Source organism: Cebus imitator, unplaced genomic scaffold, assembly GCF_001604975.1.
Source record: "Cebus imitator isolate Cc_AM_T3 unplaced genomic scaffold, Cebus_imitator-1.0 Scaffold255, whole genome shotgun sequence".
Lineage (NCBI taxonomy): Eukaryota > Metazoa > Chordata > Mammalia > Primates > Cebidae > Cebus > Cebus imitator.
The window spans coordinates 1,671,093-1,696,408 of NW_016107570.1; the positions used below are offsets into that span (position 1 = coordinate 1,671,093).

General features: G+C 37.6%; 1 protein-coding gene and 1 long non-coding RNA gene across 4 annotated transcripts in view; one reads left to right on the forward strand and one right to left on the reverse strand.

Moving 5' to 3' along the window:
• PDE4D (phosphodiesterase 4D) overlaps positions 1-25,316 on the reverse strand; it is a 1,550,946-nt gene that overhangs the window by 1,500,209 nt on the left and 25,421 nt on the right. The gene's annotated exons all lie outside the window — the stretch shown is intronic.
• On the forward strand, positions 19,222-22,889 carry LOC108283075. Of its 2 annotated transcripts, XR_001816672.2 has the most exons (4): positions 19,222-19,939; positions 20,973-21,071; positions 21,172-21,222; positions 21,460-22,889. It is a non-coding gene; the product is annotated as an uncharacterized LOC108283075 (long non-coding RNA). The 2 variants fall into 2 exon arrangements; XR_001816671.2 differs by having other exon boundaries at positions 21,172-22,889.

Consider the following 25,316-nt stretch of genomic DNA (forward strand, 5'->3'; position numbering starts at 1 on the left):
CCCACTGCGTCATCCAGGCTAGAGTACAGTGGTGTGATGTCTGCTTACTGAAGCCTCTGCCTCCTGGGCTCAAGCAATCCTCCCATCCTCCTAAGTAGCTCAAACCACTCAGCTACTAATCTCTAATACACATCCTAACTTTTTTTTTTTCTTTGAGACAAAGTCCTGCTCTGTCATCAGGCTGGAGTATAGTGGTATGATTTCTGCTTACTGAAGCCCACCTCCTGGCTCGAGCAATCCTCCCTCCCTCCTGAGTAGCTGGAACCAGAAGTGATTGCCACCACACCTGTCTAATTTTTGTATTTTTAATAAAGAGGGGATTTCACTATGCAGCCCAGCCTGGTCTCGAACTCCTGGGTTACAAAATATAGTTTGTAAGGCTGCCGTTTTCATCAATAGTGATTCCACTGACAGATCTGAGCAATGTCAATTGAAAGCCTTCTGGAAAGAATTCACCATTCTAGATGCCATTACAAACATTCATGACTTATGGAAAGAGGCCAAAACACCAATATTAACAGAAGTTTGGAAGAAGTGATTCCAGTGTTCATGGGTGGTTTTGAGTGGTTCAAGATTTTAGGGGAGGAAGTCACGGCAGATGTGGTGAAAAGTTTGAAGCTAACAGAGATTGATTCATGAGGTTTAATGAAAGAAGCTGTTTCCATAACAGAAAAGTACAAGGTGAAGCAGCAAAGGCTGACGAAGAAGTTACAGCAGGAGAACTGGATAATCTAGCTAAGATAACAAATGAAGGTAGCTATGCTAAACAACAGATTTTCAATCTCAACAAAATAGTCTTATATTGGAAGATTCCACCTAGGACTTACATTGTTAAAGAGAAGTCAATTCTTAGTTTCAAAGCCTCAAAAGACAGGCTGACTCTCTTGTTAAGGGCCAATACAGGTGGTAGCTTTAAATTGAAGCCAATTCTCATTTACCATTCCAAAAATTCTTGAGCCCTTAAAAATTATGCTATATTGACTCTGCCTGTGCTTCATAAATAGAACCACAAAGACTAGATGAGAGCACATCTGTTTACATTATGGTTTACTCAATTTTTTAAGCCCTCTATTGAGATCTACTGCTCCAAAAAAAAAAAATCACTTTCAAAATACTACTGCTCATTGACAAGGCACCTAGTCACCCAAGAGATCTGATGAAGAGGTACAAGGAGATTAATGTTGTTTTCATGCCTTTGACATGATATTCATTCTGCAGTTCATAGATCAAGGAGTAATTTTGACTTTCAAGTCTTATTATTTAAGAAATATATTTTGTAAGGCTGTAGCTGCCATAAATAGTGATTCCTTTGGTGAATCTGAGCTATGTCAATTGAAAGCCTTCTGGAAAGAATTCACCATTCTAGATGCCATTACAAACATTCATGACTCATGAGAAGAGGCCAAAATGCCAATATTAACAGAAGTTTGGAATAAGTGATTCCAGTGTTCATGGATGGCTTTCAGTGGTTCAAGATATCAGGGGAGGAAGTCACTGCAGATGTGGTAGAAATAGCAAGGACTAGAATTAGAAGTGGAGCCTGAAGATGTGATTGAATTCCTGCAATCTAGTGAAAAATTTGAACAGCTGAGGGGCTGCTTCTTATGGATGCACCAAGAAAGTGATTTCTTGAGATGAAATCTACTATCGGTGAAGATGCTGTGAACACTGTGGAAGTAACAACTAAGAATTTAGAATATTACATTAACTTAGTTGATAAAAAGCAGCAGCTGGGTTTGAGAGGACTGACAGCAATTTTGAAAAGTTCTGTGAATAAAATGCAATCAAACAGCATTGCATGTTACATAAAAATATTTCATGAAAGGAAGAGTCAATTGATGTAGCAAATTTCATTGTCTTATTTTGTGCAATTGTCACAGGCACCCCAACATTCAGCAACCACCACTTGATCATTCAGCAGCCATCAGTGTCAAGGCAGGACTATCCACCAGCAAAAACATTATAATTTTCTGCAGTCTCAATCATCATTAGCATTGTTTAACAACCAGTATTTTTAAATTAAGGTTTGTACATTTTTTTTTAGATATAATGCTGTTGCACACTTAATCAACTACAGTATAGTATAAATGTAACTTACCTACATTGGGAAACCAAAATGTTTGTGTGACTTGCCTTATTTATAAAGTATTATAAGACATTATGACATATAGTAAGTGCTATATGTGTTTGTTGAATCGATATAAATAAACTAGTTTTCCCATATTACTGAATCCCCACCATCAAATCACTGCAATAGTCACTTTATTGCAGTGGTCTGAAAGTATGCCTGCGCTGAGACACTAGCTCGTTTCTATGGCCTAATAGGCATCCTCATGTAGAGAGCCTGGGGGTAGTCTGGTATGTGGAACAGAATGAGTATTTTTACCAATAGTTATGTGGTTTTGGGCAAACCATGTAACATCTGAGTCCCAGTTAGCAATAATTATAATAGTACCTTCCTCATAGATTTGATGGTGGGGATTCAGTAATATGGGAAAACTAGTTTATTTATATTGATTCAACAAACACACACAGCACTTACTATATGTCATAATGTCTTATAATACTTTATAAATAACAGCATTTTACAAATAATAACTAATATAATCTTCACAATGATCCTGTGAGGGAAGCTATGTTAAAATTCCCATTCACCGATAAGAAAACTGTGGCATAGCCACCTTAGGTCATTTTCCCAGGTCACACAGCTAATAAGCTGCAAAGCCTAATTCCAACCCAGGAAGTCTAGCACTGGAGTTTCTACTCTTGATCACTACCCTAAGCTAGCTCCAATTACACTACCTTTCTGTCTTTGAAAGCACTATAGAAATCTAATTATCATTATTAAATGAAAAATTTGAAACATAAGCATACCATTGCACTGCAATTCCCTTTCCTGAGATTCTTGTTAGGTAAGGACACCAATCCTGTAAAATACAACCTCATTACCTGCTTTACTCCCTCTCTCACCCTAAAGCCCATTGTTGCCAAATCTTATTGTGTTCACCTCTGAAATGTCTGTCTTATTCTCACTGTCAGTGTTTCCACTCAAGCCTATTTCATTGTCATCTAGACTATAAACAGTCTCGGACTTAGGATGGTTCAATCCAGGATTTTTCAACCTTGTGATTGTGCAAAAGCAATATGCATTTGGTAGAAACCACATTTTGAATACTCATACAACTACTCTGTTTTTCACTTTCAGTGCAGTATTCAATAAATTACATAAAATATTTATGTAATTTACTTTATTACACAATTTATATTAGGTGATTTTCCCGAACTGCATGCTAATGTAAGTGCTCTGAGCACATTCAACATAGGCTAGGCTAAGCTATGACATGTGATAGGTTAGATGTATTAAATGCATTTTTAATTTATTATTAATTTATTGAGACATAACCCTATCATAAGTTGAGGAGTATCTGAAGAAAGACAGAAAAGAAAGACAGGAAGGGAGGGAGGGAGGGAGGGAGGGAGGGAGAGCTCATACTAGAGAGCTCTGGCTGGCATCTGGCAAGTACCCTTCTGGGACGAAGCTACCAGAGGAAGGAATAGGCAGCAATTTTTGCTGTTCTGTAGTCCCCATTGCTGATTCCCAAGCAAGGAGGGTCTGGAGTGAACCTCCAGCAAAACTCCAGCAGATCTGCAGCAGAGGGGCCTGATTGTTAGAAGGAAAACTAACAAACATAAAGAAATAGTTTCAACATCAACAGAAAGAAGGTCCACTCAGAGACCCTATCCAAAGGTCACCAACTTCAAAGATCAAAAATAGATAAATCCATGAAAATGGGAAGAAATCAGTGCAAAAAGGCTGAGTTCTCCAAACACTAGAATATCTCTTTTCCTCCGAGGGATCACAATACCTCACTAGTAAGGGAACAAAACTGGATGGAGAATCAGTTTGACGAATTACCAGAAGCAGGATTCAGAAGGTAGGTAATAACAAACTTTTCTGAGCTACAGGAGCATGTTCTAACCCAATACAAGGAAGCTAAACACCTTGAAAAAAGGTTAGACAAAATGCTAAGTAGATTAACCAGTGGAGAGAAAAACATAAACAACTTGATGGAGCTGAAAAACACAGCACGAGAACTTCGTGAAGCATACACAGATTTCAATAGCCAAATCAATCAAGTGGAGGAAAGGATATCAGAGATCGAAGATCAACTCAATGAAATAAAATGAGAAGGCAAGATTAGAGAAAAAAAGCGTGAAAAAACATGAACAAAGCCTCCAAGAAATATGGGATTATGTGAAAAGACCAAATTTACATTTGATCAGTGTACCTGAAAGTGACAGGGAGAATGAAACCAAGTTGGAAGACACTCTTCAGGATATTATCCAGGAGAACTTCCCCAACCTAGCAAGGCAGGCTAACATTCAAATGCAGGAAATACAGAGAGCACCACAAAGATATTCCTCAAGAAGAGCAACCCCAAGGCACATAATCGTCAGATTCACCAGGGTTGAAATGAAAGAAAAAATGCTAAGGGAAGCCAGAGAGAAAGGTTGGATCACCCACAAAAGGAAGCCCATCAGACTCATAGCAGTTCTCTTGGCAGAAACCCTACAGGCCAGAAGAGAGTGGAGGCCAATATTCAACATCCTTAAAGAAAAGAATTTTCAACCCAGAATTTCCTATCCAGCAAAACTAAGCTTCATAAGTGTGAAGGAAAAATAAAATCCTTTATGGACAAGCAACTGCTGAGAGATTTTGTCACCACCAGGCCTGCCTTACAAGAGCTCCTGAAGGAAACACTAAACATGGAAAGGAGCGACCAGTACCAGCCACTGCAAAAACATACCAAACTGTAAAGACCATCAACACTATGAAGAAATTGCATCAACTAATGGGCAAAACAACCAGCTAGCATCAAAATGGCAGAATCAAATTTATACATCACAATATTAACGTTAAATTTAAATGGGCTAAATACCCCAATCCAAAGACACAGACTGGCAAATTGGATAAAAAGTCAAGACTCATGAATGTGCTGTATTCAGGAGACCCAACTCATGTGCAAAGACACACATAGTCTCAACATAAAGTGATGGAAGAAGATTTACCAAGCAAATAGAGAGCAAAAATAGCAGGGGTTGCAATCCTGGTCTCTGATAAAACAGATTTAAACCAACAAAGATCAAAAGAGACAAAGAATGGCATTAAATAACGGTAAAAGGATCAATGCAACAAGAAGAGCTAACTATCCTAAATATATATGCAACCAATACAGGAACACCCAGATACATAAAGCAAGTTCTTAATGACCTAAAGAGAGACTTTGTACAGTACTGTACCAAAACAGAGATATGGACCAATGGAACAGAACAGAGGCCTCAGAAATAACACATCTACAACCATCTGATCTTTGACAAACCTGAAAAAAAAAGCAATGGGGAAAGGATTCCCTATTTAATAAATGATGCAGGGAAAACTGGCTAGCCATATTCAGAAATCTGAAACTGGATCCCTTCCTTATACCCTATAGAAAAATTAACTCCAGATGGATTAAAGATTTAAACATAAGACCTAGCACCATAAAAATCCTAGAAGAAAACCTAGGCAAAACCATTCAGGACATAGGCATGGGCAAATTCTTTATGACTAAAACACCAAAAGCAATGGCAACAAAAGCCAAAATAGACAAATGGGATCTAATTAAACTAAAGAGCTTCTGCACAGCAAAAGAAACTATCATTAGAGTAAACCAGCAACCAACAGAATGGGAAAAATTTTTTGCAGTCTACCCATCTGACATAGGGCTAATATCCAGAATCTACAAAGAATTAAAACAAATTTACAAGAAAAAAACAAACAACCCCATCAAAAAGTAGGCAATGGATATGAACAGACACTTCTCAAAAGAAGACATTTATACAGCCAACAAACATATGAAGAAATGCTCTTCATCACTGGTCATTAGAGAAATGCAAATCAAAACCACATTGAGATACCATCTCATGCCAGTTAGAGTGGCAATCATTAAAAAAATCAGGAGACAGCAGATGCTGGAGAGGATGTGGAGAAATAGGAATGCTTTTACACTGTTGGTGGAAGTGTAAATTAGTTCAACCATTGTGAAAGACATTGTGGCAATTCCTCAAGGATCTAGAAATAGAAATACCATTTGACCCAGCAATCCCATTACTGGACATATACCCAAAGGATTATAAATCATTCTACTATACAGACGCATGCACACATATGTTTATTACAACACTGCTCACAATAGCAAACACTTCAAACCAACCCAAATGCCCATCAATGATAGGCTGGATTAAAAAAAAAATGGAATACTATGCAGACATAAAAAAGGATTAGTTCATGTCCTTTGCAGGGACATGGATGAAACTGGAAACCATCATTCTCAGCAAATTGACACAAGAACAGACAATCAAACACCACACGTTCTCACTCATGAGAACACATGAACACAGGGAGGGGAACATCATACACCAGGGCATGTTGGGAGGTGGGGAGCTAGGGGAAGGAGAGCAAGGGGGTGGGTGGCTAAGAAAGGGATAGCATTAGGAGAAATACCTAATGTAGATGACAGGGTGATGGATGCAGGAAACCACTGTGGCACGTGTATACCTATGTAACAAACCTGCACGTTCTGCACATGTATCCCAGAACTTAAAGTATAATTTAAAAAAAGAAAGAAAATGGCTTTTCCATTAAACTCCAAGAGATTACTTCCTAAAACTCTTCTTAAAGTGAGGAAAACAAAAATGTACCACTCTTGAGTAAGATCTAAATAAAAGAACATTCTTTTTCCTTTCATTCATTTAGCAAGTATTGATTAATACCTACCATATATTAGAAATGTTTCTAGGTTCCAAGGAGACAGTAGTGTACAAAACAGACTATGCTCCCGTTTGCAGAGAATTTACCAGAACTACCTATTACTTTTGTAATCTTGTAATATCTGAAAAATCAGAGACTTCCTAAAACAAGTTATTTATTCTTTATTAACTTCATTTTTCTCAGCTGTTAAAGGAAAACAAACAAACAAACAAAAAAATTGCCACCCACATCACAAAGAGTTGCAGTAAAAGCTGAGTGAAATGTCATATACAAAGTGCCTAACGTAGAGTGACATTCAGTACATAATCAATAAGTGGTAATATCTAATTCTTATTATGCACTACCAGAGTTATCCTTCACTATCCCTCAGGACTAAACCTAATGAATAATCCTGTCGGCATGTTCTAAATCCAATCATTCAGATATAACCCTAGAGATTTTTGCCATTTCTGCATTCAAGTCTGCACTACATTCAATACTTTTCCTCCCCAAGTAATAACTGTAAAATCATAGGTCTTAAATGCAAGGTTTTTTTTTGTTTTTTTTTGTTTTGTTTTGTTTTGTTTATCCTAAATATATATGCACCCAATACAGGAGCACCCAGATTAAATGCAAGTTTTATATATTTCGAATCCACATTAAAATCATCAGTAGCTATTAAAATTTAAAAGTCCATTCATGTGACATAGCACCTAAAAGTAACTCAGATGTCACCGGAAGTATGTTGGGTCTACTTTGGGAGATACTGCTCCACATGCTCAACTTGGCAGAGCTGATCACAGTATCTAAATTTGGCTTATTTAAATGAAACACATTTTGGAGAGCTCCACAGGCTGCCATCCTCTCACAGTCTCCACTGCTCCTCTCCTAACACAGCTCCTCAGTGTCTCTGATGTGACTGACATGGCCTCCCAACTTCCACCCTTGCCTCCTTACAGCCTGTGCTCTATGCAGCAGCCAGAAATCAGATCATGTCTCTCCCCTGCCCCAAATCCACCAATGGATTGCCATGGCACTTAGAAAGAATGTAACAAGCTTACCGTTGTCTACAAAGGCCTTGTGTGATCTGGTCCCTGGTTGTCTCCCCGACCACATTTCCTACCCTTCTTTTCATTGGAAGTACAGCTGCCACAGCACCAAATGTCATTCAGATAACCTTTGCATCCCCTCCTTGCAGCACACTTTGCCCAGATTGCCATGGCTCATTCCCTCACTTCAGAGGCCTTCCCTGAACACTAATCAAAAAGCACCTCCACCCTCATTCCCTTTCTGCTCACCTTGTTTTAATTTCTTAATAATACTTATCACTGCCAAGCATTAAATTATGTATTCATGCATTTGTTTAATGTCTATCAATCCCCATTAGATAATAAACTCTAGGATGTCCTCCGTTTTGTCTACTTTTACACTAATGTATTACTAACGCCTGAAATAGTATAGAAGCCACTCAACAAATATATATTCGTTGGTCAAAGATATGTGTGAATGGGCAGAGTGGATAACCAATATTCTTTGAAACATGTCCAGTTTGAAGTTCCTCTATGGCACGTAGAATAGGCAGGAAGAAATGCAAACCTGGAGTTAAGGAGAGAAGAAATCAAACAGCAAGAACATTTGAAAGCAAGACCAAAACTCCACAGACTTACCCACCAAATGCTACAGTAATAGCGGCCCCAAATTACAGAAACTCATTAGAGACAGAATAGACTTCAGGGACAGATGTGAATAAAACTGAAAAAGAACCAACCTCATTATTCAAGAATTTGTGGCTCAAACTCAATTTGCTTTAAAAAGGAGTTAAAAAAAAAAAGGAGTTGGGGAGAAGTGTGTAAGTAAATAAAATTTTTATTTTAGCCTTTAACGACAACTTACTCCCTGACCAAGCTTTAAAAACAGTGCTGAAAAGTAACCAGGTAAGTTGAGCAAAATTTTTCTGTTTGTTGGTTTGGTTTTATGCAGTATGTAAAAGTTAAATTTCCAAAAGGGAGGCTGTTAAGATAGCGGTAAAAATGTGAAATGACTTCTGGTAGATTGAGTGTATTAATGGCCCAACTCAAGGCCTTCCTATATATACAGACTTTGACTCATAACTTTACAATCCTCCCCTTAGACTCTGAGTTCTACCACAAACTGCTTTGGCCAGTGGGGTGTTAGCAAATGTGACACACACACAGACTTGAAAAGTGCATGTGTGTTGCCAACTACCCTTTTACACAATTGAACTCGTCCATGCTTAGACCCCAGACACCACCATGGAAACATGCCTGAACTAGCCTGCTGGAGGGGTATGAGAGAGGTGGAAAGGAGCATCGACTTCACCAAGGAAGGTCATCTTGGTCTGCCAGCTAACTCCTAATGCATGAGTAAGGCTTGCCAAAATAATCAGAATCTGCTTAAATAAGCAGAATTCCCCAGCCAACTGGTAGACTCATGAAAATCTTCAATGTTTATCCTTTTAAGACACTATGTTTTGGAACTGTTTGTTATACAACCCTAGCTAACTGATTCAACTTGGATAATTCCCTTCAAATAACAAAGGGCATTAAGAGAGGAAGTTGAGGGGGTCTCCTTAAATTCAAATTCAAGATCATAATTTGAAAATATTTTCTCTAAAAGTCTAAAGCATTTAAAAAACAAATTAAGCAAAAAAGTTCTGAATTTTCTGGTTAAATATTTTAAATAATTTGAAAACAATATTATGAGAAAATACATTTAATGTAATTGTAATCCCAAGCTGAACCATTAGCGTCCCCTTAAATTCTAAAAATGGGGTGATTTTTTTACAAGTATAAAAAACTTGCACTGAGTAGGCTGTTGGGTTTTCTTTGTGGCCTTCAGGAAAAATAAAATGGAGTCACATACATTCACTTCATCCTTCAGTAATTCTACTCTAGCCTCATCACAGGGGACTTCTCATTTCCATAGCACTACAGTCTATTTTCATTAAAGGAAACTATTCGTTCCTTCATCTGTAAAAAGTTACCTACCTTCTTGTATACGTACAAGATTCACTTACAGAACTACAGCTAAACGAAACCAGCAACTATTTGCTCCTATTCATGCTTTTGTATCGGCATAAGCACTACCTCTTTCCCCTCCAAGCTTATCTTTTCTTTTTTCTTTGCCTATTTCCCAGGAGCTCTGCACTAAAGCATAAGCTTTCACCTTAGAGAAGTGAATAATAAGGCTGACACCAGAGGAATACATATGCTGTTTGAAGAGGCTTTCTCACCCAGCCTCCTTCACGCTTGCAGACTCATATCCAGCGCAGTTGACAATTTTAGTTCATGCAGAATCCATTGTACATTCTGTTCCATAAACATACACATCTTTGTATGAGAAGGAAGTGGCCCAAATTGAGAACATTATTAAAGACACAAGTAATAATAAGCACTTGTAGAGCCTTCTCGTATGCAGTCTCATTTGTTCCTCCTTGTGTGGCAAGCATAGCCTGGATTCCTACCTCTGTTTAACAGGCAAGGAAACTGAGGCTGGCAGTGGCAATGTTACTTCCCTGATGTTTCTCCTTTGTAAAGTGACTGAGTCAGAATTCAAACCCAAGTTCAAGATCCTTTTCTGTATACTGTGCTCCTAAATCTTACAGTGGTTGGGAGGGGGAAAGTTTTCATGTAAGAAAAAAGGACAACAGACATATTTACATTTACTTTGAATAACTGCATGAAGAAAAGGAGCTACCAACTGGTGGTATCTCTAGAACATTCTACAGCACACAACTGAAAGCTACATAATTTATAAAGTGTTATATACTAATCACAGTAGAGCAACAAATACTAAAATGAAGATTCCCAAACAACTTTGCTTGACAATCACAGCTTCACCACCTCTTAATATTCACAATGTACTACTGTGGGCTGTTTGTTCTTTATCCAACATAGCCTACTGCAATAAATTCTTGTTTATCGAAAATATATTTAAGGGATATAGTCCTGCAAATAATTGAATAGGCAGGTTAGTGGAAACTACTAAATATAGTAACATCTCATTTATTTTCATCTCTGTCCCGTTTTAAAGCTCTAGAACAGGGTTTGGTAAACTCTTTGGTAAAAGGTCAGATATTAAATACTTTAGGCTATACAGGCCATATGGTCTCTGTAGCAACTACGCAACTCTGCCCTTACAGTGTCTGAAAGCAGCAGTAGATGATATGTAAACAAATGAGCATGGCTGTGTTCCAATAAAACTTTATTTACAAAAAACAGATTTGGCCCACAGAAAGTAGTAGTTTGCCAACCCTTGCTCTAAAACATAACCCTCACCCAGAAGGAAAAAATTCAGTCATGTTTTATTTACTCTTAGGAGAGAACTGATACCCTGAGTGACACCTAGTCTCTCATTTTATATGTAGTTTTTAGAAACTAGGCTGTTTTCTTGCTTATAGCCTATAGCAAAATAGAAGCAGTAATTTTAAAGCAAGGGTGCTAGTATAGGCCAGTAGACGGAAGTCCAAACCCCTAGAACATCTCCAGAGGACTGAAGCAGTAGAGCACTCTGGGCCAGTTAGTTCAGGCACAAACACTCCCTAAACCCTTCTTGTCCTCTTAATTATCTCAGTATCGCCTTGATCAGTATCATCAAAGAAGATTCCATTTCACCTCCTTAAAATGGAAGAAACAGAGACACGGGGATCCATTTGGAAAGACCCATGAAAATTGGCTACATCCAGAAGTTTTGAAACTGACTAAATAAACGTCAGCTATCTAGAAAATATACTGTGTGAAATAATCAGTTCCCCAAATAATAAGATGACAAACATTTATAAAGCACTATGAGACATGCATCAGTCCAAGTAATTTTGGAATTAATATACATAAAATGTAAAATATTATTGTATTTAATTAATATTATTGTACTTAATCTCCACAACAACTGAACCAGGTAGGCACTATTATTATCCCATTTTCCAGATAATTAAATGGAGATACATGGAGATTAATTAATTTGTCCAGAGAATTCAGGTGCAAAGTGGCAGAGCTGGAATCTGAACCCAGGCAACCTGGCTCCAAAGACCACAGAGTTATAGGTTGATGCAAAAGTAATTGCAGTTTTTGCCACTTTAATGACAAAAACCACAATTATTTTTGCACCAAACTTTCGCACCAATAATTGCTACACTATGCTGAGGCATTACTTTATACCCATATGTGGACTGCCTTAGTTCAAAGACTAGAACATCTAATAAATATACTTAAAACCTCTCTTAAATAGAATATAATCTTCAGATTCTAGAAACTGAAACATGTCCTTTTCAATGCCTCAGAGTAAAGAATGCAAGTGCCTATTATTATTGTTCAGTTTCACCGAAATAAGAAGATTGCTCAGATGAGATTGAGCATATTTTACTCTTTCAGCATTGTATTTAAAATTGTTTTTGGAATGAACCAGGGAAATAAACAACAAGTAAATGGAGTTATGGGAAAATTCTTTTTAGGCATTCCTAGTCTAATCAGATAAATATGAGAATGTTATATGACTTAGTGTTCTATTTTTTAGGTCAGTATATTAAGATTAAAATGGCTTCTATTTGTTGTCTTTATTTCTTAAATAGCTTTATGGTAAATTTTGTTTATATGGAGGAAAGTAATATTGTTGTTTAATTAGCTCAGGTTATGATTGGCTTAACACCCAACAAAAATATTTGAACCTAATATATCCAAGGTAAAGGACTAAAGTTGGTTTGACAGGTCCATGACTTTTATTGAAACCGGATGTTTTATTACAAGAAAATTAACAGATTTGGAGAGATTTTTTAAATAGAATAATCTGAAAAAAAATTGAGTAGGCAACTGTGTTCTTTTTATTTGTGATATAAATACTTTTGTTGATCCCTAGAAGTTCAGAGTGGGGAAAAATCTTTTAGCTTCTAAAAAATAGAGAAGCCACAAACCAAGCTTACGTGAATTGCACCAAGCTTATATTAGTTGCATGCAAGAAAAAATTTCTCCAAAACCTACATGTACACTTACAGAAGTTTTCTCCAACAAAAGGTAAGCATTTACTGCAAAGTTTATAAAATATCCAAGGAACTATGGGGAATGGATGAATTTTGATTAGCCATTTCACCTTCATTGACAATTTTTCATTTTCTTCCCACCTTTTTATAAAACTACAAAGCAAGGAATTCAAATACTTGACACAGAAGAGGACAGGTGAGGTAAAGAAAAATATCCCAGGAAACTTTTTCACTATAAGACATAAGTATTAAATCACAGTAATCTCTAGAATCACAATGTTCAGTGATATTTTAATAGCTTTGGACATTTTTTAACATATGGATGAAGAATTTAGAAGTAAAATCATTTTTCTAATTTCTTCCAGATGGTAAATATTATAATTTTTTTCATTACCTTATTGGTTACGAGGCATAGATTCTACATAGACATACTGAAGAACAGGAAGGAAAGAAAAGAGAAAAAATGGTATGGCATAAATTTCTTGGTTGATCATTCTTGTGGACTGAATGCTTACATCGCCCCAAAAATTCATATGCTGAGATCCAATTCCCAATCTGATGGTGTTTGGAGATGGTGTCTTTGGAAGGTAATTAGGTCATGAAAGTGAAGGCACTGGGAATGGGATTTGTGCCTTTATAAGAAGAGGCCAGAGAGTTAGCTCAGTCTCTTTCTACTATGTGAAGATACTAGAAGTCAGCCACCAGCAACACAAAGACTGCCCTCATTAGAACTTGATGAGGCTGCCACACTCTTGATGAGGCTTGCCTCTTTCTTGATGAGGCTCAGAATTCCAGCCTCCAGAACTGTAAAAAAGTAAATGAATGTCTGTTGTTTATAAGCCATTCAGTCGATGATACTTTATTAACAGCAGCCAGAACTAAGACAATCACCAAACCAACTTTCTATTCTTCCCAGACACAAACAGGACTAAAGCTCCAGTTTCCCTTTCACTATATGGGGCCATGCGACCAAGCTCTGGCCAATAGAAGGTGAGCAGCCTTCTATGAGCTTTCTTCTTTGCCAAAGCACAGGGACCAGGATACTGGTCATGACAACAAGAATATAAGCCTGGAGTCACAAGAACACCACTTGAATGAATTAGAAGAATCTGTCCATAAGAATACTAACTTTAGGCTTTGACTGAGTGAAAAATAAACTTCTCAGTTAAGTCAACAAGATTTCAGATTTTATATGTTATAGCAGCTAACATTACCAAAACTAACATGCAGAAGCTAATAAGGATTTCTAAAGATCTGGAAATATATTTCCGGAATGGTCAACTTAATTCCTTTCTTGTTGATTTTAGATTTTAGATCATCATTGTATATCTTGGATGTTATTCACATATCTTCTACTAAATATGATTTTTGTAGATAATTGTCCTAGCTGCAAAATATATAGAAGCTTATAAGTTTTGTTTTTGCAATTTTTAGTAGCAATATATATTGTCAGTACATCCTGAACTGAAAGGGCAGAGATCTGGATTCTAACTCTAGGTACTCAAGGTTCGTGTCTCAGACCTACTCTATATGAAACTTAAACCTGATAACATCTTGGTTCCACCATTTCTTTGTAAAATATGGTGACTGAACTAAATAAGGTTGGAGACTCTATAAAGTAAAATTTTATGAGAAAATTTGTATATTTCTTTTTTGGGGGTGGGTGGAAGATAGGGCCTCACTCTGTTGCCCACCCAGCCTGGAATGCTGTGCTGCAATCATGGCTCACTGCAGCCTGGACCTGCCAGGCTTAAGTGATCCTCCCACCTCAGCGTCCCAAATAGCTGGGACCACAGACGTGAGCCACCATACCCAGTTAGGAAAATTAATAATTTCTATCTAGTACTTTTTGTATATACTAGAGATTGGTCACTCCATTATTAACATAGTTAAGTATTTTGAGGAGAAGAGTAGCAACCTCATAAATAACCCTTCTTCTTTGAGAATTATCCTAAAAGTTCTGCAAACACAAAATAAATGTCTACTAGGTTATAAGCTCCTTGAGGAAACCACGACTTGTTCATCTTTGTGTTTCTAGCACCTAACTCCTGATTTTTGCTAAATAAATAAAATCTTATTGAGAAGTTAAAAACACACACACATTATTTCACTATAGTTTTAAATTACTGAAGAAGTGTGCCTATCCATGACCAAAGACACAAAAAAGTCAAGTCAATGGTCCTAGAACCAGTTTTCAAATAGTACTACAAATGAAATTGTTTCACTCCTAGAAGTTCCCTCATGAATTTCTGGGTGAGCTGTGTGAGATAAAAGTAGGAAAGAATCCATCCCATTTTAATATGTTTTACTTATCATGATTTGTCTATAATTTCATCTATTTTTTAAAGAAGGGTTCAACAGGTGAAATGGGTAGCTGCTTTAGCCTAACCTATATTGCTATTAGGAAATCATCAAACGTATAACAGCAGTGAGCTCAAACCACTGAAATACAGGATGCAGCTATGGACATTAATTCCAGAAAGGATAATAATTTTCTAAAGCAGAACCACCTAAAAATTTGGAATTCAAAACAGCTAATTGATCTTTCAAATCATTCAGAAAGTCATTTTGACCATTTTATCCCAGAAATGAAAAGACCTACTAGGAGTAAGCATCACCTTAAAACCTAGATGATTATTTCCTTAGCAAAATTTAATAATGAGAGTCAAGACAGGAATTAAAAAAAAAAAAAGCAAGAACATCTGTCAGTCTAAATTTCCTAACGCACTTTTTCCTGTGAGGAAAATATGTCCTCCAAAACTTCGTCATTGGCAGTTCTAAATGTAGGCTGTGAAGGAATGCTTATCTAACTATTGGCTTAGTGCTCTATCTAAGTGGAAAGAAAATTACGGCACAAGCTAAACCAACAAGAACATTCATCCTGTTTGAGAGAAGCAGACATAGCTTGGAAAGTTAGTCAATCTAATCAATAATATATCTGACATTTTCCATTTTAAAAATTGAAAATTTGCAAACAATTTTTATTAATATGCTGATAATTGTTGCAATATGTAACATTTATATGGCACGTGGAGGTTTTTGAAATATGTTCTCACATACAATGCCACATTCATTTATCACAGTGAACCTAATGGTTTTTTAATACTCAAGTAATAAATGGATCAGCACTAAAGCTCCAAAAGCCTTCATAACATTAAGATCAAACACTGAAGATTTTCATTGATTCAAAAGTTTTGTCCATTACTGGAAATATAATGAGCTACAGTCATAATAAGAGTGTAGTTATACACCACATTACAAATTACATATGACAATGTTCTTTTGACAAACACTTTCTCGTTGTGATGTGGATATTCACCAATCCAGTAAAATACCGGAACATATATCATTATTTTCATTTTACAGACCTGGATACTGAGGCTTAGAAAATGTTTCATAGCCTGAGCATGGTCCCACTGACTTCATGATTAATTCACCAAAATATTCTGCTTCTTTAAATCAGAAATTAGAAGAACACAGTTATAATTAAGTTGGAATCATTGATTGTCTTGAAATTAAATGAAAGCTCCTCCTCCACCAGTGTCTAGCTCCACAAAAGGAGGGACTTAAACAAACCTAAGGCGTTTAACTCCTTGGTGGTGAGCTTTTCCTTTGGGAAGGGGAACATTTGTTTCATTTGTTTTGCTTTTTCCTGCTTTTTTAAAAACATGCTCAAGGTAGACAGTAATTCTTTTGAAAACACCAAGTAAGAATAATTAAATTCTTGGGCAAGATGAAGCAATCAAATCAGTCCTATATATAACACAGGAAAAACGTTGGAAGGAAGAGCAAGTTTTCCAAAAACAAAATTCGCCAAAAAAAAAAAACCCCATTGGAAAACGTAATTCAATCAAGAAATAATATTTTTTTCAGTTTGGATTTATGTCATTACTTCAGTAGGTAGTGTTAATAGTCTCCAAATGCCAGTGTGTATTCATGAACACTTAGCAAGTTCATGATGTGATACATTCCTTTTTGGATACATCTTTTGTCAAATCCATCTGTCTATGGCAGATATGCATAGTTTTACAGAATCTTATCTGCAAAAGAACTTCCACAGTTAGACAAAAATGGCTTTAGAAAATTGAGAGGAGTGGATAGAAGAAAGATCAACTATTGCTGTTTGGGAGATTTTTTTTGCTTTCTTCACCATGCCTTGCCCCCAGTCCACTGTCCACTGGGCACGTGGTGCCTCTTGACTCCTTTTCTTAAAGCTGTGTTCTTTCACAAGTAAGAGATGTGACTCTGGCATCTCAGGGAGAACTGAAGAGATGGAGGTCCCAGAGGAAAGTACTGATGCAAGACATAAACACTCCTAGTATATACCCACCAGCATTTCCCTGAGCCTTGTTTTTAAACACCCTCTGAATTCTATAGGCAGCTGATTAATGTTTGATAATTAAGCATTTTTATGTGATTCGTGTCACTAAGGGCCCAAGCAAAGTAATTCAAATAAGGAAGGCCAGAAAAGGTGGGGGAAGATGTGAATACCACACCAAGCGAGCCACATGGACCCAAGAAAAAAGAGGAGCTGAGCTGAAGTCAGGAGCTAATTCAGATAAAGCTTCCACTCCACCACTTACTACTCCTAGATGGGTTCCAAACCATCTTGAGGGATGGGATTACATTTCTTTTATAGATGAACTCCTTTCTTCCACTAATACATCAGTTAGGAATGTATAGCTAAGAATGAGCCAAGAGTACTATTTGTGCCTATGGCTACAAAAACTCAATAAATCAACTTGCTATTTTGCGTCAGTAAATGAACTTATTATACCGTTTCTTCATTAAAGTAAATGTGTTTCTAAAGGAATGTATTGAAATTACATTTTTAAAAATCTATTTTACATATAATCGGTTGATACAGAAAGGAGTCTATGTTGGCTACTTTTCTTTCTTTTTATAAACTTCATTCATTAGTATGATCTAAAAGGGAGTAATATTTCAAAAAGCAAAAAAAAAAAAAAATTTTTAGACCAAGTTTCATTTTTGTTGCCCAGGCTGGAGTGTGATGGCGTGATCTCAGCTCACCGCAACCTCCGCCTGCCAGGTTCAAGCCAATTGTCCTGCCTCAGCCTCCCAAGTAGCCAGGATTACAGGCATGCGCCACCACGCCTGGCTAATTTTGTATTTTTAGTAGAGACGGGCTTTCTCCAGGTTGGTCAGGCTGGTCTTAAGCTCCTGACCTCAGGTGATCCACCTGCCTCAACTTCCTAAAGTCCTGGGATTACAGGCATGAGCCACCGTGCCCAGCCAGCAAAAACATTTTTAACAACAAAACTTTGCATTTCCAGTGTGATCTTAACACAAAATTATGCAAGCCACAACTAATATTTTTCTCCTACTGGCTAAATCATGCCAGTTGTTTAAATGGGTGCAACCAAAAATAAACTAATGTTATTTTTATAGGAATTGGCAAGTAATTACCAACTGTAGCCATTAGAAGTTTATATTTGCCACAGGAATCTGTGATTTTTAAAACTGTTGTAATGATTTATGTTTGAGAGTTATTCATAGCACAAACATATATACACTTGTATCTATATGTGTAAAGAGGAAAAATTAGACAAAAAGCAACTTGAAAAACAGCCCAAAATTTTTTTTTTAATGACCTAGCTTTGTGCTGTATTGAGAAAAACTGTAAAAGTTATTTGGGAGGAAGAAAAACATTTCTAAGCACTAATTTCATAGGCAGAAGTCCTATTATTTTTTACGATAGGCTAGGAGAAATCAATAATGATTTAAAAGGAAAAAGTAAACTGCTCACATTTGCCAGCCTATACTCAGTGTTAATTCTATCCTGCAGCATATGCTATAGAAGGTAATGAAATGCTGATGTTTTCTAGTTTTTCACTTCAATCTGCTTCAGCTTTATCCTAAACCTGTCAGCAACAGAAGTTACTCCCAGCAATCACACAAACCTAACAACGGCTTCTCTAGTTTAATTTGATCTGTTCCAATCACAAATTCCAATCCACATACTTTCTTCTGTTTTGGCTGTCTGTATGTGTTTAATGTACTTTTTATAAGGCTTTTTAAAACAAGCTCATGGTTTTTCATTCAGCCCTCTACCACATAAACAGAACCACTGAAGAGCATTTTTGTTCATACAAATATGCTCTAGTTATTCATAGTGTATGTCTTCAGCTGGCTTCAGATTACAGTGAAGAAAAGTATTGCTGCCATCATTTTACATTTCTCCTTTTTTCTGTGCTCTATCTGCTGTGTACCCATGTCCCTAAAGCATTTGTTATGATATTTGCTGCTCGCTCTCAGTTTTGGACTGAGATAGTAGGGGAGGGGAAACCTTAAAACTTGCCTGACTCAAGAGCTCTCTAAGCCACTGCTTTGATCCCAGCATCCTGCTTCAACCTGCTTCTGTTGGACCTTTGTCACTTTACTGACCCCATAATACAGAGTTAGCAAACGCATCAAACAGCCTCCTTCAAAATGCAGCTTGACTGTGATTCATGGCACAAAGCTGGAATAAGCCTGCCAGGTCTTAGAAGCTTTCGGATTCCTCGCCTTGAACTTGATACACATAGTACAGCACCTTAAAAACGAATCATCTGCTAGTTCAGTATTTTCTACTTACAATCACTCCCTCCCAGGGCATGTAATTAATTTACTGAGCTTAGAAAAAAAAAAAAAAAAAAAAAAGTCAGGATTACTCACACAGTGTTGAAGATGCAATGTCAGCTATTTAGGACAGAAACATCCAAGGCCGTGTCAGAACTCAATTACGACTACATATGCATTAAGGCAGGAACTGGCAGGCCTCTGGATACGGCAACTGGAGGACTCGTGCCTCTCGTACGCTGGGCTATAATCTATGAAACTGAGCTCCAGAGCCAGCCAATCACTTAGCTCCTCATAACAAGTCTAACTGGCTCTGGAAAGCTGAAAGGGCTGCACTGGAACAACACAGATGAGATATTCTACACATTAATCTACTTATCTGGAATCACTTTGCTTCTAAAGGCCAGAAAAAAATCACAGATTCCTTGTCAGAGGGGAAGAGGAAGGTGATCTGGGGAAAACGCAGCTACACCTGAGCAAGGTCTCTTCCCGGCTTGGCAAGCCCAGCTGTGCCGGGGCGCTGCAGGACCCGAGGCGTCCCAGAAACCAAAGGGCAGGCACGGCAGCGAACGCCTGAGGTAATTCTCATCTTTCTTTTTATTTTTAGTAGAATAATGCTGACTGAAAATGATAAGCATGAAGTCACTGAGGCAACTAAATATGCTTCGATTTTATTTTACCTTTTTCTATTCCAATTGTGTGGAGGATCATTTGTTATTAAGTCTGAGGAGGGGGGAGAATCAATGTATCTGAAATAAACTTGAAAACGATCATTTGTGGAGGAAACAGAGGATGTTCCAGAACAGTTTCAGAGCTACCTTTTCAGATGGGTAAGCTTTTCACCCACCCACAGAAACAAGAGGCAACGGGGCCAAGACAGGGAAGACAGGGATGAGTTTCTGGAGCACCGTTAAAAGTTTTTTGTTTCTTAAAGAAAATATCTATGCTCAGAGAGAAAATTGGGAAGATAAGTTACTGCCCAGCTCCTCTGGCCTTTAACACTTAGACCACATAAGACTGTTCCCTGGTAGGAGGGTCGGGACAGAGAATCTTAAGAATCCTAAGAGAGAATCAATACTGCTCCCCTGCCCCAGGATTTTTTTGTTTTCTTTTCAATATTAGCCTTATTTCCCATTACATTTTAGTGTTCGTTATACCAGCTACTTGTTACACCATACTTCTACATTTGCAGTTATTAAAGGATCTGTGGAAAACATTTTAAAGTCAAAATTATTAAAGAGGCAACCAAAATAAGAAAGAAAAAAATATGTGAAACTGACATACACATAACCCAAACACCACACCCCTTAGATACTTAATGTGCTTAACCCAATGACAGATCCTCCCAAATCCTCAGCAAATTGTGTTTCTTTAATAGATTTTGTAGCAAGTGTGACATTAGCAACAAAAAAACTTTGGCAATAAACTTGTACATAACTAAATCAATCCATATGCTTTCACAGTGATGATAGAATGTACATAATATTTTATTTGTGTCGTTGAACTTAGAAGCTCCTAAGGGAAGAAGCTGGGAAGAAAAACTTGCTTTGTTTAGTGGTGAAATATAAACAATAACAAAAGAGACATTTATGCACTTTTTGTTGGCTGTAGATAATTGACCGAATTCAACTTGAGATTTGACACCAGAAAGAAAAACATGGCAGTAGACAGAAAACAGAAAAAGTAATCCATCGGCAATTTCCCCTCAGGGTATGTTCTTTGAATTGTCCAGTCTGTAGCTAGCCAGGGAAGAATATTTCTGCTCCGTTTAAATAGTTTTTATTTAATTAAACCTTTGTTTATTTGACAGTGTTGCTGCCTTTGGTGACTATGTGAGAATGGAAACTTCTAAGGAAGCCAGGTTGTTAGAATTGTTCCACCCCTTAGTCAAAGATAACATGGATTATTATCCAGACTGACATGGAAAACAAGCCTTTTATTGAATTTTCAACACAGACTCCCTGCTTCTCATCTCATTAATAAAATTCCATTAAAATCCCCTTGAATTTCCATGTTCAAATCTCCATTTGTTGACAGACAAGGCCAAGAATACTCCAAACTGAGGCATCTAAGTCATTTCATTTGTATTCTTGTCCAGAAATTTCCCATAGGAAGACTTTGCCTCCTGCAACTTTGAAGAAAACTATCTTACTGCCCAAGATAATCACCAACAACCATCCACAAAGTCATTTGAGTTGAAGCTTTCACAGCTTTTGTACATTCTGTATGCCAAAATACAACTGAATTACAGACTGTCCCCTGGCTCCCTGACCCTTGCAAACACTGCAAGTTTTGTATGACTCAACTTCAAGCTGTTCATCTGTTAGTAAGTAATGTTCACTCCACAACACATTCATGATGAGAACTTCCCAAGAGACCAGCACTGCCTTACCCTCCTAGAATCATCATAATCATGATAACCTGAAACATGTTACTGGGACTTGACATTTTTCTGGGGATTGAAATACACTAATACTTGGAGCTGTCACATAGCAGGGGCCACCTCACCCTGAAACAAAGGAAATCATGTCTCATTATTATCCACCCTGAGCCACCATCATATGCCGTGTACATTTATTTACCCTGTGCAAAACAAAGCAATGGAAGAGGAAACTTAAAAATATACATATTAGTACCATTGTCTTCTTTTGCCTAAAATTATTAATGTACCATGTCAGAGCCTGCTTCCTGCAGGCATCATTCTCAATTCATCAAGACTTGTATTAGCAGGTTCTGGCTAGAGAGACTATCTCCTATTATCACGATCAATTAATGTTTTCTGGTGATCACATCAGGTAGTGTCTAAGAAGTTCATGGTACACAAGGGTCATCCAAATAGCTGAGTGCAGTCTTTGCTCGTATTTCCTTCATCTCAACCAGACAAACAAGAATTAAGATGATGCCAATAAAATAAAAATTGCTCAAGACAGTAACCTTTTTCTGAAGCAAGCACTGTCAGCAACTCTCAAGTATTAGAACAACTATAGTAAACTGAAAAGTGTTTCAAAATCTGGGCCAAGAATGATTTCTAGGTCCATAAGCTAATTTGTCTGGCCTTGCTATTTATGTAAACTAAAAAAGTCACTCATGAGTAAACTACAGAAAACATTCAGACCCATCATGTTAACATGTCAAAGCAACTAAGACTGGCAGGGTATTACCTCCACTCCAGGTGACATGGATAAATAGCCCCATTATTTTCATAATGCCAGCCTCTACCTAAGGAAACCCTAGACCTTGGAACCAGCTTCCTGGTAGGAAACTGCTGACAGTTTCAATGCTGACAGTTGGAGCCAGTGCCTTATAGAGTAAACTGAAATAAAAATAGTTGCTTTTTAAAATCAGCAAGAAGGCCTGCCTCCCCTTAACAAGGCAAAAAAATAGTTTTAATTCAAATTAAAAATCATGATACTAGAGATGGGAGTTTGTGGTCAGTATAAGGATAAAGCTCATGTTCTTGGTTCAGATAACAAAATATTTTATCTGGACAAATGGACCTCAAATTGAAATTTGCTCTTGGCACAGGGGGGAAATATTTGTTGTATTTTGTTGTGGTTGTTATTGTTTAAATCAGCCTCTCCTAAGGTCATAAATATGAAATCATTCTAATAATGCATGTGAGAAAATTCTAAAATATATTACACTTAAAATTAACATAAACCATCAACCTTTGGTACTCATACATTGTAGTCAAAACTCTTCTAGGTAATGAGACCTGAACAGAAGGATCCATTTATTTATGGTCTTGCTCTTTGTCTAAGTTTCTCAAAAGCATTAAGGCAATGACATATACAAAAACTGAAAATTACATTTAATAAGAAAAATGTGTGGAGTGCATTCTTAATATTTGATGCTAAAATCACTTCTTTGCTTCAAACAACATGTAAAGCAGTATAACATGGTGGTTGATAGAAACTCTGGAGTCAGGCTACGTGGGTTCAAATCCCAGCTCTGACTCTTAATTGTTGGACCTTGAGCAAGCTACTTAACAGCATTATACCTCTGTTTCCTCCTATATAAAAGGGTGCCACATACGTAACTACCGCTTAGACTGGTGTGAAGATTAAATGGGCAAATACATGCTTAGAACTAAGTCTATTAGATAGTGACTGCTCATTAAAAGAAAACTGTCAGCTAGGCATGGTGGCTAGCCCCTGTAATCCTAGCTTTTTAGAAGGCCAAGGTGGGAGGATCACTAGAGTCCAGGAGTTTGAGACCAGCCTGGGCAACATAGCAAGACCCCATCTCTGAAAAAAGTATAAATAAATAAATAAATAGTTGGGCATGGTAGCACACACCTGTAGTCCCAGCTACTTGGGAGGCTGAGGTGGGAGGATGATTTGAGTCCAGGAGTTGGAGGCTGCAATGAGTTATGGTTGTGTCATTGCACTCCAGCCTCGGTGATGGAGTGAGATCCTGTCTCAAAGAAAATGTTTTAAAAACAAAAGTAAATAAATTAAAATTGTCATTTTTGTTAGGATTAAGCTTGCTGCAATAAACATACACAATATCAAAACTGAAGGTGAATTAGTGTACTGCCAGATGTGGTGAAATGTGTCTACTAACATCACATGTTGCATTTCAACTAATATTTGTGAGATTTTGCCTTAAGGCCTATAAGGTAACAGCACAGTGAGGTATGTCAGTCACTGTTAATTATCAGTTTTTTGCCTGGTCTCATTTGACACTTTTAACCCTGCCCTGCTTTTTGCTGTGTCATGCAAGGACACTAACCCAGAGTGTAACACAGAAGGGGTAACGTAGTAGACATGATTCATATGATAGTTGGTATAAAGTTTAGACTAGTTTAGAGGTTCCTGCATGAGGGGAAAAAAATAATGGAAGTCATTAATCTTCAGTCATGGTAACTTAACCAAAAGAGATTTGAAGGAGGAGGAAAAAGAGGGTTACCTATCATGCACAGCTATGCTGATTATCCAAAATACATGGACCATGTCTGGAACTCATGCTGAATTCTCAGCTTAAATATGAGCTAATGTTGAAGCTAATTATATTTTCTCCTCCCATTGCTGAGAAATTTCTCAGAGCAAGAGAATATTAACTGAGTCATATGCTCACTAAGAAGCAGCAGAAGAAAGAACAGAGTTTGCTTGGTGAAGGAACAGCCACCCTAGAGAAGGAGTATGGACTTCTATACACAATCATTCATTCATTCATTCATTCACTCACTACTTATGGGTGGTCTTCGTCCTTATCTCCTCCCACTGCCACACGAACACCCACCCGCCGCACCTACCTGCTTCCTATTCCTGAGAGCCCCAGCTCACACACAGCCATTTTTCTGCAAATGCAGCCCCTCTAACCGCACACCCTTCCCCAGCACCCACCAGGAAGACCAAGAAAAATGAGTTCCTTCACTGGAAACCCCTTCCCAGCCACCTCCTCTCCAGGGAAGGTGTTTATTCCCTGCTGAGCAAATTAATGAATCCGTACCACTTACCACATAAATTAGCACTAGAGGACAAATAAACATTGGGAAATTGAGGGATGTTTTCAGTTTAACAAAAAAATGCTGAAAATTGAAACATAGGGTACTTTCTACAAGATCAAAATTCCAATAAAGTCAAATGTTGAGGCGTACTGGACCCACAGGCAAACTCGTGGCTACCGTTAGGAATCATCTCTGGTCCTTCTCAACATGTTGATAAAGAAATGCAGAGGAGCCCAATGTAGTCCCTAGAAATGATTGTATATTTGAAAGCTTTGCATGGAGCCTGGCAAGGAGTTGAATGAGCTAGGCTAAGTCTCTTTTATTGCAATTATTCTGCTCCTGGCAGAAGAATGCATTGGGGTTAGGGGGTATCTCAGACTCAGAGATGGGTAATTATCTGCCTCTTCCCCCTCTGCTGGTGCAGCTACAGAATCCGACATAAAGATTCCCTCCCAGAGCCTCTTGTGCCACTGACTCTCACCACCGGCAGCACTGCTGCAGTG